We start from the raw sequence: 14,533 nt of genomic DNA, 5'->3' as shown, positions 1-14,533 counted from the left end.
TTCAAAGATGATTAAACATGTACAAGGCTAACAAGAGAATAAGGAATTTCACACAATACATGCTTACTAAGTTCTTGATCACCGTGGTTCAAATTCAATCCAATTATATCATTGGGTCGAGAAACTAACAAAAATCTAATTCAAAACAATAAATAAAACAAGACAATATTTTTGGATTTTCAAATTTTTTGAATGTTTTTCTCTTCTTTTGGGTTGTTTTTATTTATTTTTTATTTTTTTTAGGGTAAACAAAACTAATTAAGAAAACAAAAGGTAACAACAAGGAAACAAATTAAACCAATTCTTAGTCAAAGGGACAAAAATTTTCAATTTGGTCATTTTTTCAATCCTTACCCCCAAACTAAAACTGGACATTGTGACGCACCCCGTCCCGAAGGAGGGCATGCTGGCCGTCACGTGAGAGTGACGTAATCATTTACACAGTACGGAAGCTTTAAAGATACAATTTCTAAAATGAAACACCCAAAGGTGAGTCCTAATTTTTGTCTATTCTGTCAGAACACCGCTGGATTCCTCGTAGCCACCAAGCTCTGATATCTTAAACCTGGAGGGGCGCAAAACAAAGTTGAGTGGGTCAGCAAAACAAACTTATTCAAAACCTTCTTTTCTCTTTTGAATATACTAACCCCTCGTCGTAAAACAAATATAGTTTCCCAGAAAATAAACATATATACGTATGTATAAATATGCCAAATATGCTCAAGGGTATATCAATCATGCTCAAGAATGTGCCATGTCAAAGCCTCATAATGATATGCAAGTGCTCAGGTATAAATCACATCAATAGCATAACATCTGGCAGCCGGAGTCACCTAACGTGACCTGTACGGCTGCATTTAGAGCTCAAATCTCAAACTCAATAACTGAACAACTGAACAACTGAACCTGCCCACGAGTTGGAACCACCTAAAGTGGTCTGTACGACAGGACTGGGTGTAACATATATATACGCTCTAGTGCTACGATCACGTGAAGGCTGTGCGAATAATCGCGGGTCACCTACGAGTCGGAACCACCTAATGTGGTCTGTACGACAGGCCTGTGCACCTAGCTTGGATCCAAGCTGAGCATGAGGTGCGGGAGGTGAACATCACGTGAAGGACTGTGCCCTGCTCAGGGCGGGAGCATTAACACCGGGGGTGCAGGTTATGAGCTCTCTAAGCACCTCTAATCACATCTCTATCATATCATTCTTCATAACTCAATCATATCTCATGATCGTTATCAGCATAATATCTCAATCGTATCTTAATTATATCTCAATCATATTTCAATCATATCACAATCGTATAATTCATCATATTTCAATCATATCCCAATCATATTCCAATCCTATCTCAATCATATTTCAATTGTATTTCCATAGTATTTCAATCGTATTCCAAACGTATTTCATACGTATATCAAATGTATATCAAATGTAGCTTACCTGGGCCTCCTCAGCACCATGCAACAGTATGCATAATTATGATAATGCACATATTAAAATATGATGCATATATGACAGGATATTTAATTCGTATTTCTTTTAAAATACGTTTTCTAGGAAATACGTCAAGCATACGTATATATATACTGAAAAATAACTGCCCACTCACTGATAAGTAGCCGGCTCGTAACCCTCACGCTTAGTTTGGTTACATTCGTCGTTCGTACAAGTTTCACCTATAAAAGAATAATTATAAAATCATCATTTAAACGCACACACAAACATGCGTCAATAACTTTCTCATACGTTGCTCAATTTGGGGGTGTGAATATACCACGGTGATCTACACGACGTCACGAACACGTGACAATTTTTAGAACTCAATTTGGAGCTCTCACGCGCCCTCACGCGCCCTGTACACGCGCTACCCAAGCGCGCGTCTTCTTCCTCGCGTCGCCGGACTGGTTTCGCCGGAGGTGGGTGTTTTGCCGGAATTTCTGGGTAAACTTCAAAGTGTCATAACTTCTTCATTTCTTAACCATTTTCGACGTACTTTATATCAAAATGAAGGTATTGACGAGACGAACACATCCATACCTGCCTTGACCCCTAACTCGCCGTGGATTCGCTGGAAAAAGCCTCGAAAGCTCCGGCCAAACTTTGAACCAAGCTTTCCCGACGTCCAAACTCGTCCAACGAAGCACTCCGAGGCTCCTTGGGACCTCACTAAGACATCTACGACCTTAAAAAACACAAAAACATGCTAGATTAAGTTTGCATGAATAGTGTTCAAATCGGATTACCTCGAATCGACGTGAAAACGAAGGATTTCTCACCTGAAAATGGTATGGTTGCACTCGTACGAGCTTCACGAGTTCAAAAATTCCCTTGGTTTCCTCGATCCACTAAGGATTGGGTGATTTTGTGTGTTGTCCGTACGTTACAGAGAGAAGAGGAAGGAATGGAGCTCGGGGGGGGGGGGGAGAGACAGGGAAGAGACAGAGGGAAAGGGAGAGTGACAGTGTCTGTAAGTGTGTGTGTGTGGTCCAACACATGCCACACCACACAAAACAACCCATAACGTGACAAAAACATATTAGGGGCAAAGTCGTAATTTCACACGTGCGTTTCGATATTTCCGGGACGGGATGTCACACATTGTCCCCAATGTCAGAAAACACAATAATGCATAAAATAAAAATAAAATAAAATAATAAGAAACAAAATAAAGCATTTGGACTGAAAACTTCTCCAATTTGTAGTAAAAGCAAATGATGACCCCCAAACTTCAATTCTGCAATCAACTCCAAGGCTGAACATAACCAAATGTTCTTGAAAATAACCGAAGGCGAGAATTAAATGGAAGAACTTTTTGTCCAATGACAAAGCTCTTCCTCAAGATCATCTTGTCATGAAATGCCTTTGATTTCTTGAAGCTTTTGAAGTGTTTGTTCAAGCTCAGGATCGTAGGAAGCTAGGTCAATGCTCTTGGACCTTCGAGTATGCATATACTACGAAGAGTACCTGAATACAAAAAGAAAAAAAAAACAAAAACACTAATTAGACAAGAAAAGAAAACAATAGAAAAATAAATAATTAGAAATAACAATCCCCGGCGACACGGCGCCAAAAATTTGATAGGATTAAAAGCACACCACAAAGTAGCACACAAATGTCCTATTGATTTTCCTTATTAACACTAAGATTTTTCAATTGTAGCATATGAAAATAAGGGTCTTTCCCGCAGAAGATTGTTTTATCTAACTACTTAAAATGTCACAAAAACTGGGTTGTTGTCCCTACTGACCAGCCACCAGAAAATAATTATTAGACTGACTTACACTTATCTAAAGTCTACGAAATTTTATATGCAGATACTAGACACACCGAGCTACACTCACACAAATGTTTGAGATTTTTGGAGTTGATTTGCTATTTAAATTAAATAGAACGAAAACAGAACAAAAACAGATTTTAAGTAGTTCGCAAATTAAGAAAAACGAGTTAGGGGAATCGCTATCCACCACCAAATAATCATGCAAACATGTTATGTTTCATTCAAATTCCTTCTATTTCTGGATGAAGATGCTCAAGTTGGCTCAATGTTAGAACTCAACCTATTACTCTTTCTTATGTAGTATGTTAAGAGAATGGCGTTTTCAACTTAACTTGGTCCCTAACATGCAATCTAGAATGGTGTGTTCATAGATTTAACAAGTAGAAATCATTAAGAACGAAAAGAGTTTGAGTCATCACAAGGCATCGTAAGTACTGCCGTTGTCTTACTTATCCTAGAAATTGGTTCACATGTTAATCGCAATTAACAAGTACTACTCTAGAACATATGTAGGTCCTCATTTGACAAGGGCAGGCACACACATATTCATAACATTAGAATCCTAAATATGCTTACTAAGTATGCATCCGTAGAAAACACAAAGAATTCATCAATGAGACAAGTAGTGAACCAATTTTCATCCATTATAAAAGTAATTCAAATGAAATGTCATAACAAACTTGCAATCATATTCGGGGCTTCAAACAGCCCCTAACCACTAAAAATTTAGTTACACAATCCTTAAGTTAAAACAAAAGATAGACATGAGTTTGAGAAAATAGAACCGAAAGAAATCGCCTGAGGCTTCCCTCCTCCTTCCTTCCCCAATGCTACTTTTAAACCAATTCTTGCTGCATCATTTTCTTCTCCTTAACTCACCCACTAATAGCCATTTAGTGATGACAATAAGTGAGAGGAAATGTAAAACAATTGTAACTCCTTGGGCAGCCTTTATGCCAATTACTCCCTCTTAATCCTCATCTTTAATTCCATTTCCTCTTATATTTGAATAGGTGTCAGCTGGTTTGTTCTTGATTGCATCAGTTTTGGCTACTAGATTTATTGGATTTATTGCTTTCAATGCTTTCTTGTCAGTTACAAACTGCTCAGCCTCTTGGGAACCTTTCAGTGTTGAAACAGCCATAACTTCTTCTAGAAAAATGATATTAACAATCCGCGAAATGCTTCAGAAAATAGACATCCGTAGCTTTCTAAGCATATAAGGCTCATTCTCTAATTCATTCTGAGCTGTCCGCAACTCGCTTCCAAAGTCAGCTGACCTGCACAGGCAGTTTTGACGAATTTGTTACTTAAAATTCCACTTGTGTTATTTTTCTTTTCTTTACTTGACAAATCCTACAAAACACAAAAACAAAGTAAATAACTCAAAAATATAAGGAACTAACTAAGAAAAGACAAGTGAATTTGATATAAAATTTATATAAATATGAACTTATCATGGTTCTTGGCAAACGGAAACTCAGTTTTCCTACCAACTTTAAATTTTACAAGTATGTAAAGCTCAAAACAAGAAACAACTTTTTACCTACCACGAAGTCAAATAATAGAAATTTTTTCAGAATCGATTCGCTGCATATAGTGGTCCAACGAGGATGGGGTCAGATTTTACTCCTGGGATGATGGACTATAATAACCAGGTAGTGGCATTGGTTGTAGTTAGCCAATTCGCCAATTCGCCAGAAAAAGAGGAAAGGTAGTTGGAATCGCAATAGGCGTACTGGTAACTGTAGACCTCTGAAACCTTAGGATTTTGAGGCCTCGCACTGCCACGTGTTGTGGTTTATCAAGGTGGTTCTTATGTAAGCTTTGTAGAGGAATTTGAGACCTTCAAGACGGTGGTGATAACATCGACCAATTCCACCAAAGATGGTCAGAATTCGCGTCGAAAATTTGCGAAGGTCGTAGGTCAGTGGGTATGGATTTTTGGGTCGGTGCTATATTAGTTGGGTTTTCAGAAATGGAAATATTCTATTTTTCGAAATCTCTAGGTTTCCCAAAAAGGAAACTTTCTATTTATAGTAAGTGCAATATGGCCAGAATGCCCCTCACTTTCAAGGCTCGCAACTTCATTGTTCAAATGGTTTTTGCCTAAACTTTCGTGACACCAAACTTTATCCATCTATTCTAAACGCACCTCCAAATCTATCAAAGTGAATTTAAGATGATCAAAACGCCTCTGAAATTATTTTTTCCAAAATTATAAAATAAATAAATTTAGAACGGGATGTCAAAACTATTTAGTTATGGACAATACTTGGGTAACCAATTTGCAGTGACCAATTACGTGGCTCAACAGGCTTATTACATATGTCATGTAACAATTCTCCCAAGCATTAGCTATCAGTACAACCAAACACTGCATCTCACCGGCCATCAATCTCTCCCTTCGTTTGCCGACCCTGACCCCAACCTCGCATAATCCCTCTCTTCTCCTGCAACCATCTCCAATATGCCTTCTTTCTCCACTTTTGTTGATGCCATGGTAGATCCGGCCGTCAAGGGTTCATCGTCTGCCCAACCAACCATATCTCTCTCAGCAACACCTATGGAAGATGGAGGAAGAAAAAAGGTGTTTTGTCACGTGTAAAAAGGGTTTTTGGTTACAGAGATAGCAAAATGTTGGAAGAGAATTAAGATGAAAGATGTTTTAAGATTATTGGACCAAAAAACAACAAACTTGGGTTTTTCAAGAGTTTTTCAGTGTGACTAGAACACGGGATGGTACACCATATGTCACTATACTAATGGTGGAATATGTGTGCTAAAAAGTTAAGAACTTGGCCTTTATATAAAAACATTTGGTATACCACCCATGTTTCCGTCACAACAAAAAATTTCTCGTACTAACAGTACCCAAATATTATCCTTTAGTTATTATACACTAGGGCTTCTTTATTCTTCGATTATGCATCTACTTCATGCTTGTTAGTACTTATAAGTGGCGTTTCTTTGAGAATGCAAATTGTTAATAGTTTAGCTGTTGGCAACCTCTAGTTGGATGCAGTCAAACAATTAAGGTGCTAGCAACCTAGCTAGTCATATATATGCAATCTTATCTTTACATTTCTTTAATACAAATATATTGGAGATGAGAGAAATTGAACTCAAGACTTGAACTTAGCTAACAAGCGCCGTACATCTTAAGCAAGGATTAATAGTATTCCAAGTTGTGATAACACACTAATTATAGTATTCTATATTGTATTCAAACTATAGACATCTTGAAACTTGTTCCATCAAATATGGAGTAGTGCCAAATGACTTGGATATACAATTTATTATTATTCTGGACTTTTCCCTAAATACCATTAGTTAAATAATTGGATAAATCAAAGGAAGAAATTAAAAAATTAAACTCAATAAAAAAAGATTACCAGATATTGTTATTACTATTGTAGGCTTATTTAACTTTTCTATCTAAGGAATAGAGAGAGGGAGGCCGGTGGTAGTGAGAGCGATAGGATAGAGATTCAATTATGAGGTGTGTGTTGTATCACCCCCATTGTGCCTTTATTTATAGTAGTAGGATAAGTAAAATCCTTACCCTTTTAGGATTACAACTCTTAATAAGTAATCAACTCCTAATAGGAATATAAGAGATATTCCTAGATCTACTAGGATTTACAGAATCACATTCCTATTCTAAATATGGCTGCAACATTCCCCTTTGAGTGTGTAAATACTCAATAAACTATCACATTAGATCTTCAGCAGATAAGGTGGGATAGTTGATTAAGTCATTGGCACAACAGGTGAATGCGAGTCTCAAATTTAATGAAAGTATGCATTGGTAGTAAAACTCACAAAACCTCGGTATGGTAAAACCCAAGGTATAGGGAAAATCCATAGACTAAGAAGAAAAGTGAGAAGTATGCATAATGTCTAAAACAAACGTCAAATAGGACGAAAGTAGTGAAGTCAATGGAGTATGATCATCCCAGGATAGGTGACTCATCAAAACCTCATTAGGTAGCCTAAAACCAGTGGGAAAAATGCTCCTAATCGTAGGAAAATAGTACTTTAAGATCAAGTGAGTATGCTTTAGGATACTCCCCCTAAGTTAGACACAACTTCCAAATAAGAAAACTACAAGCAATTCAACTCAGATAATTTACGCATACCAATTCCTTGGACGAACTTCTAAAAAGTGGACGAACTTCCAAGGTTCTGATGCTGTTGTTCTTGGTAAGAATAAAAGAACTTCGGCGCTATGTGCTTGGTCTTGTCTCCATTGATGCATCCCTTCTTTAAATGCTCGATACATGCTGCATTGCCTTCAAAGATCATCGTAGGGAGGTTAACGACGAAAGTAAGACCACTAGTGCTTTGAATATGTTCCATAACTGCTCTCAACCAAAAGCACTCATGTGATGCTTTACGCAGGGTGAGAATCTCAGCATGGTTTGAAGAAGTCACAACTAACGTTTTCTTGGTAGCCCTTCAAGATATAGCAGTGTCTCCAATAGTAAAGACATAGCCCGTTTAAGAATGCCCTATGTGGGTCAGACAGATATCTAGCATCTTCGTAACCAACAAGGCGAGAATCAATTCAAGAACCATAGCGAGCGGCAACACTCGAAGATTCACAGGTATAGAATAAACCCAAATCCGTCGTACCCTTAAGGTAGTAAAAAATGTCATTAACACCATTCCAGTGTCTACGTGTGGGTGTATTGTTGTATCTAGCCAAAAGATTAACAGAAAAGGAGATGTCGAGTCTAATGCATTGAGCCAAGTACAACAAAGCCCCAATTGCACTTAGGTACGGAACTTCAGGTTCTAAAATCTCTTCCTCATCCTCCTTCAGACAGAAGGGATCTCATTTAGCATCTAGGGTCCGAATGATCATAAGTGTACTCGAAGGCTTAGCTTTATCCTCTTTAAAACGTCGCAACACCTTTTGGGTGTAGTTCGATTGATGCACTAGGATTCCATCCGAACAATGCTCGATCTCCAAGCCAGGCTAGTATCAAGTTTTCCCAAGATCTTTCATCTCAATTTCCAATTTCAAGTGAGTAACAATTTCCTCAAGCTTTGCGGGAGTTCCAATGAGGTTCATGTCATCAACATAAACTGCAACGATCTTAAATCCAAAATGTGACTTCTTTATGAACACGCATGGGCATAATTCATTGTTCACATAATCCAGACTTGTCAAATATTCACTCAGATGGTTCTACCACATCCGTCCGGATTTTTTTAATCCGTAAAGTGATCTCGTCAATCTAATCGAGAGAATGTTTCGTGGTCTGGAACTACTTGAACCAGTCAATTGACTTCCTTCTGGAATTTTCATGTATATTTTGGTATCTAGATCCCCATAGAGATACGCGGTTACCACGTCCATAAGCTGCATATTCAGTTTTTCAAAAACTACCAAACTGATTAGGTAGCGAAACGTTATAATGTCCATTACGGGGGAATACGTCTCCTTGTAATCAATCCCAGGGCGCTGAGAAAAGCCTTGCGCTACGAGGCGTGTTTTGTATTGCTATTTCATTCTTCTCATTATGCCTCATCACGAAAATCCACTTGTAGCCAATGGGCTTCACTCGTGGTGGTGTAGGAATAATAGGTCCAAACACTTTATGTTTCACATAGTGAATCGAGTTCGACCTGGATTGCTTGTTTTCAGTTTGACCATTTTGTTCTACGTTGGCATTCATCAATAGAGCGTGGTTCAATGTCATCGCTAAGTATGATGTTAATAGCTACTGTGTACATAAATGCATCGTCGACGATCATTTCATTCCTATTCTAAACCTCATACAATACTGCATAGTGGACCAAAATATCACAATTCTCGGGAGGTCGGTTTGTCTCGCCTAAGACTTCACCGTAACCTAAAATAACCTCATGCGTTGGAACAGATGAGCGAGCAATGGTCGAATTCAAACTAGGGTCACTAGTTGGTGCCGATTTCTTCTTCTGAGGTTATGAATCCTTTGAACCAAGGGGCCTTCCACGCTTCAAGGTCAGAGTAGATGATTGGCTAGCCGCCAATGTATCGGGCCATGTGGAAAGTGTAGCCTCCCCATCTTTGAGGACGATCCGACCTTCCCATGCAGGATTGTGATGTACGTGGGTTACATCTTTCCTTGTAGGTGCGTTTACAATAGGTATATGTGATCTTGTCACCTTAGCTAAATCATTAAAAACATCTGGCATGCTATGAGAAATGCTTTAAAGATCTATAATTCGTCGCACCTCAGTTTCAGACTGGCAGTGTAGGGACTAAATGAGACATAGTGGGAACATACCATGATAATTCGCGGCGTTCTCCAGGAACGTTAGCATGCTTATTTCCCTCTAATGACGGAAAGACTATCTCATCAAAGTGACAATCCGTAAAATGTGAGGTAAAGAGATATCCTGTCAAGGGTTCTAAACAGCAAACAATTGATGGTGAATCATAATTGACATAGATTCCCATTTTTTCTGAGGATCCATTTTGGTATGTAGTGGCAGTGCTATTGGCACCTAAACTGCGCACCCAAACACATGTAAATGCGAGACGTCAGGCTCGTATCTAGTAACCAACTATAATGGTGAATAAGGCTGGGTAGCGGTGTGTCTCAGGTAGACTAGCATAACTGCATGAAGTATTGCATAGCCTTAGGCAAATACTGGCAGTTTGGTTCTCATAACCAAAGTTCGAGATGTCAATTGAAGGCACATTATGAAAGCTTTTGCCAGGCCGTTTTGGGTGTGAACATGGGGTATAGGATGTTCCACATCAATCTTTACTGACATGCAATAATAGTAAAAAATCTGTGACGTAAACTTTCCAGCATTATCCAGTTGAATATACTTGATCGGATAATCAGTGTGGTGAACCTTAACTTAATAATTTGTGCTAGGAGTTTCGTAAATGCAACATTGCATGTGGAGAATAGGCAAACATGTGACCATCTTGTCGATGCATCAACCAACATCATAAAATATTGAAATGGTCCTTAAGTTGGTTGAATAGGTCCACAAATATCCCTTTGAATCCTCTAAAGAAACTTAGGGAGGTTGTGAATAATCTTTGTAATCGAGGGTTGAGTATTTAAGTTCCCTAAAGAGCACGCTTTACATGGCGGGAATCCAACATAGGGAGGTAACTGATGCCCACGAGATTTTGAAGATACGGCACATCATGTCACATCCAGGATGTCCCAAACGGTCATGCCAAAGCAACAAACTACTTTGGAACTCAGGCATAGGGCCAGCCATATGGTGGGCTTCTATGTCGCGAATGGTTGTGATGTACAACCCACTTAGGAGACGTTCCAACTTCTCATGAATACACTTCTAGCCATATTCGTACGAAGTGATACAAAGAAATTCAGAACCATTATTTTCAGTGGTTTCAACATGATATTGATTATCCTAAATATCTCCATCAGTAACATTCTTTAAGACGTGGAGAATAAAGTGCCTTTTTAATGGTTAAGACAGTACCATTAGACAACATGATACGAGCCTTTCCGTATCCTTCAATCAAGTTGGATAGGCCTGAAAAAGTTGTCGGAGGTGCTTTCTTGGGTATAAAGTTAGTAAAATAATGTCGCTCACTCAAGATGGTGTGTGTGGTAGCACTATCAGCCAGACAACTAACTTCCCCACTAGACATGCCTAGAAATAAATTGATCGAATTAGTCACATGCATAAATATAATTCCATTCATTCAATTAAGCAATTTGAGAAATAATATCCATAAAATAACAATCCATAATTCAAAACAAACCAAAACCAAACAAATTATTCCAAAGACTTAGAAAAATGGTTCAAAATTAAACCATAAACCTAGAAAAATAGGGGAGAGGGCCGGCCATTCCTATTAGGTTTGGCCACTAGGGGTAAAACACCCTAAAACATGTCTAATTTATTTGTCCATAGGCGCTGACGCCTCCTGAAAATCTGATATCTCCTTGGATGTAGTAGCATCTTTCGGAATGATACTTGGCAATAGCCTTGGGGTTAGCTTGGCATACGCTTGAACAATGCTCTTGTGATCCACAGTGGTAGCACATGTCCATTTTAGTGGCAACTGGTTGAATGGTAGTTTTTCCTTTGTTCTTGAAGTTCGGGGCCTTAGGTACTAAGGGTGGACAATGATGGGTCACATTTCCTCCCTTGGGTGGGCCTTGATTCTGTGGATCTTGGGCTCGTGGTGGGGCTTGCCGCCTATTGCCACGACCACGACGATTCTTTCGTCATTTGTGGCTACTAGAATTGGTCGTGTGCGCTTCAGGCCCGGCGTTAAAGCCAGTCAGTTGAGCTTGATGATTCTTCATCGAAAACCGGTTCCGCTTTTCAGCAAGAAGTAAAACAGAGATTAAATCCATAAATTTGGTGAATTTCTGAATTTATATGCCCTACAGTGTTGCTGCAAGACAATATTGATGGCATGAAAGGTTGAATAAGTCTTCTCCAGGAGATCTAATTCGATTAGTTCCACTTTACTGAACTTCAGCGGTGATCGGATTCTACAAACTTCAGAGTTGTATTCATTCACGGACTTAAAGTCTTGGAAGTGAAGATGCTGTCTGTCGTGTCTTGTTTTAAGCAATCGAAACAGTCGGCCAGTGCAAGCCAAATGGTGTGTGGGTCTTCCTTAGCGAGGTACTCTGTCTGCAGTGCATCATGAATATGTCTTCGAATGAAGATCGTTGCAGTAACTTTCTGATCTTCGTCAACAAGTTTGTCATCGGTAGGTGCCTTAATGGTGGCTCTAATACCTTTTGCAGTGAAATGAAGATTCATGTCTTGAACCCACTTCAAGTAGTTTCTTCCAGATACTTCCAGAGCGGTGAAATTGAGATTGTTCAAGTTCGACATGTCCCTAAAATATATGATACAACAAAAACGTGATTAGTCATGCGGTGATCCATAGACATATATTGTAGAACATTCAGATTCTATAGACATGTTTCATGTGGTAAGTTTTGAATGAAAACTTTAGGTTTTGAAGGCACTAAATATGAAACAACAGGTTCAATTTAGTTTTATGAACGATTAGTTCATAAAGTAGAAGTTCCTGCAAGAAACACAAAATGTAATATGCTGACTTAAGTGTAGTGGATTTGAGTTTCTTCGGGAACTCAAGTGTGAGAGCTTCGTTACTACAAAAGTATGTCAACGGTTCAAAGTAAAAAATAAATTATTGAATCAATAATGTCAAAAAGTGATCTTCAGATCAATAATTTTGGATTCAATTATTAGATTAATGGACTGCTATTCACTTTTAATTAATTCAATAGATCGGGATCAAACAGGGTTGATCATGGAAGCAAAATAATGCCAAAAATTAGCATTGGGTTTGAAAAACCATAGCTCAATGGTATTTGGGCTGGGTGCCATGAGTTAGGTAAAGCCCTAAAGGCTTTTGGGCTCAGGGTCAAGGCTGCAAAAGCAACCCACATGTGGCTGCAGACCACAAACCGAGAGATAGGAAGCCCAGCAGAAAGCTGCTAGCATGGTTGGGCCGAGACCAACGTGTATGAGCAAGCCCAGAGGCTTGCAGGTGTGCGAAGAAACCCCATCTGCAGTTGGGTTTCGATTTTGGGCCACAACAACTAAGCCGAGCCCTATAGGCTGGCTGATAGAAACACGGGCCGTGGCAAAGGCTAAGCCTAGGAGCACAGCTGCTGGCATGGGTCAAGACTGAAGGACCAGCCCCGCATGCGCTGGTGTAGGTTGGGGCTGTAAGCCCGTGGTAAGAACCAAACCAGGCATACGACCTAGTTGTCCATAGTATGCAGCGAAGCCCAAAGGCTTCGGCAAAGGTCCAAGACATCAAATGACATCGTGTCAAGCGGCTCTCTACGCGGCTAGGCTTCAGGCCAACGCAGTGGTCCTTGTGGTGGTGCTGCAGCGATGGTGCTGCAAAAATCCCAATTTCCTTTCTCTTTTTCGAATTCACTAGGGTTTGAAAAACCCTAACATGCTTCTAACTTATTAATATTCTTTGACTCACAATTCCACATAATAATTTAATTGCGTAATGCATGAAGTGCATATATATATATTGACAATTATATGAAACATATACAATTTATATATATATATATATATATATATATATTGTAAGGAAAATATAAACATAGAGGGGTTTATGCATCATGGGGAATGTTTTCATACTTCGTGGACGTTTCAAATATCTTCCTTTATTTTAAGCGTATCTGATTAATAGAAAATAAATAAAAGCCTTTGAATTTTGTGGAAGATAGCCTCCTCCTACAATCCTTCAATTCCTTAGCTTTTGGCAAGAGTGTGTTGTAACGTGTTGTAGGCCTATTTAACTGAGCTATCTAAGGAATAGAGAGAGGAAGGCCGTCAAAAGTGAGAGAGAGAGGAGAGGAGAGAGGAGAGAGATTTAATTGTGAGGTGCGTGTTGTATCACCCCAATTGTGTCTTTATTTATAGTAGTAGGATAGGTAAAATCCTTACCCTTTTACGATTACAATTCTTAATAAGTAATCAACTCTTAATAGGAATGTAAGAGATTTTCCTAGATCTATTAGGATTTACACAATCACATTCCTATTTTAAATATGACTGCAACAATTACATGTTTATAACAACTCCCTCATCTTACCTATTTGACAATTTTTTGAAGGAATAAATTAAAAGTTATTAAACTATAAGATATTAGTAGTGATTAAAGTCTAAAACATAAAAAATAAATTAAAAATAAAAAAATAAATATAAATAAAAATAGCTAGTTGGATTTGGTCCAACACCAAGAAATAATAGGTGATAAGAATAGGCAATAAAAATAATGAAAATATGCAACCCTAGAAAACAAAAGAATAATGAGAATAAGCCAACGGGGGTGACATTGGCGGGCGGCCGGAAGGTAAGGATTGACTTGATCCAAGTGGGAGACATGGCCACGCAATCCCCACCGTAAGCATACGGCCTTGTACTTGCTGGATGAGGATTTTTTTTTATTCTATTTGTGAAGATTCGAGAAATCAGTTCATTTGTTCATTATATTAAACAGTATTTAAATAAAAAATTTTAAAATAATTTCAAGATAAGTGATGAACAGATAAAATGAATTGATTTTTATGATTCTTATAAAAAGAATCCGAATATAATCTTATTCCGTACTTGCTGACAAACATCGTACACACGTGTCAGCTAGTACTTTCACCTACTCCCTCCCACTCCCTTTCCTTCCGTACGTTCTATATAGTCCCTCTTTCTCTAGAAATATATTCATCCCCAATTTT

The 14,533-nt window shown here is 38.5% G+C and overlaps 1 long non-coding RNA gene across 1 annotated transcript; it reads right to left on the bottom strand.

The window, feature by feature from the left end:
• Positions 1-410: 410 nt before the first annotated feature.
• On the bottom strand, positions 411-2,108 carry LOC108867836. Its single transcript, XR_007261054.1, has 4 exons — positions 2,048-2,108; positions 1,785-1,947; positions 1,620-1,686; positions 411-565 (listed from the first exon to the last, which is right to left on the bottom strand). It is a non-coding gene; the product is annotated as an uncharacterized LOC108867836 (long non-coding RNA).
• Positions 2,109-14,533: the final 12,425 nt, after the last annotated feature.

The sequence above is a fragment of a genome, unplaced genomic scaffold (genome assembly GCF_019419815.1).
Source record: "Pyrus x bretschneideri cultivar Hongxiangsu unplaced genomic scaffold, Pyrus_bretschneideri_v1 Contig36, whole genome shotgun sequence".
In the NCBI taxonomy this organism is placed as follows: domain Eukaryota; kingdom Viridiplantae; phylum Streptophyta; class Magnoliopsida; order Rosales; family Rosaceae; genus Pyrus; species Pyrus x bretschneideri.
Note: the sequence above shows the minus strand (reverse complement) of the source record. Positions and strands in the feature narration are given on the sequence as shown.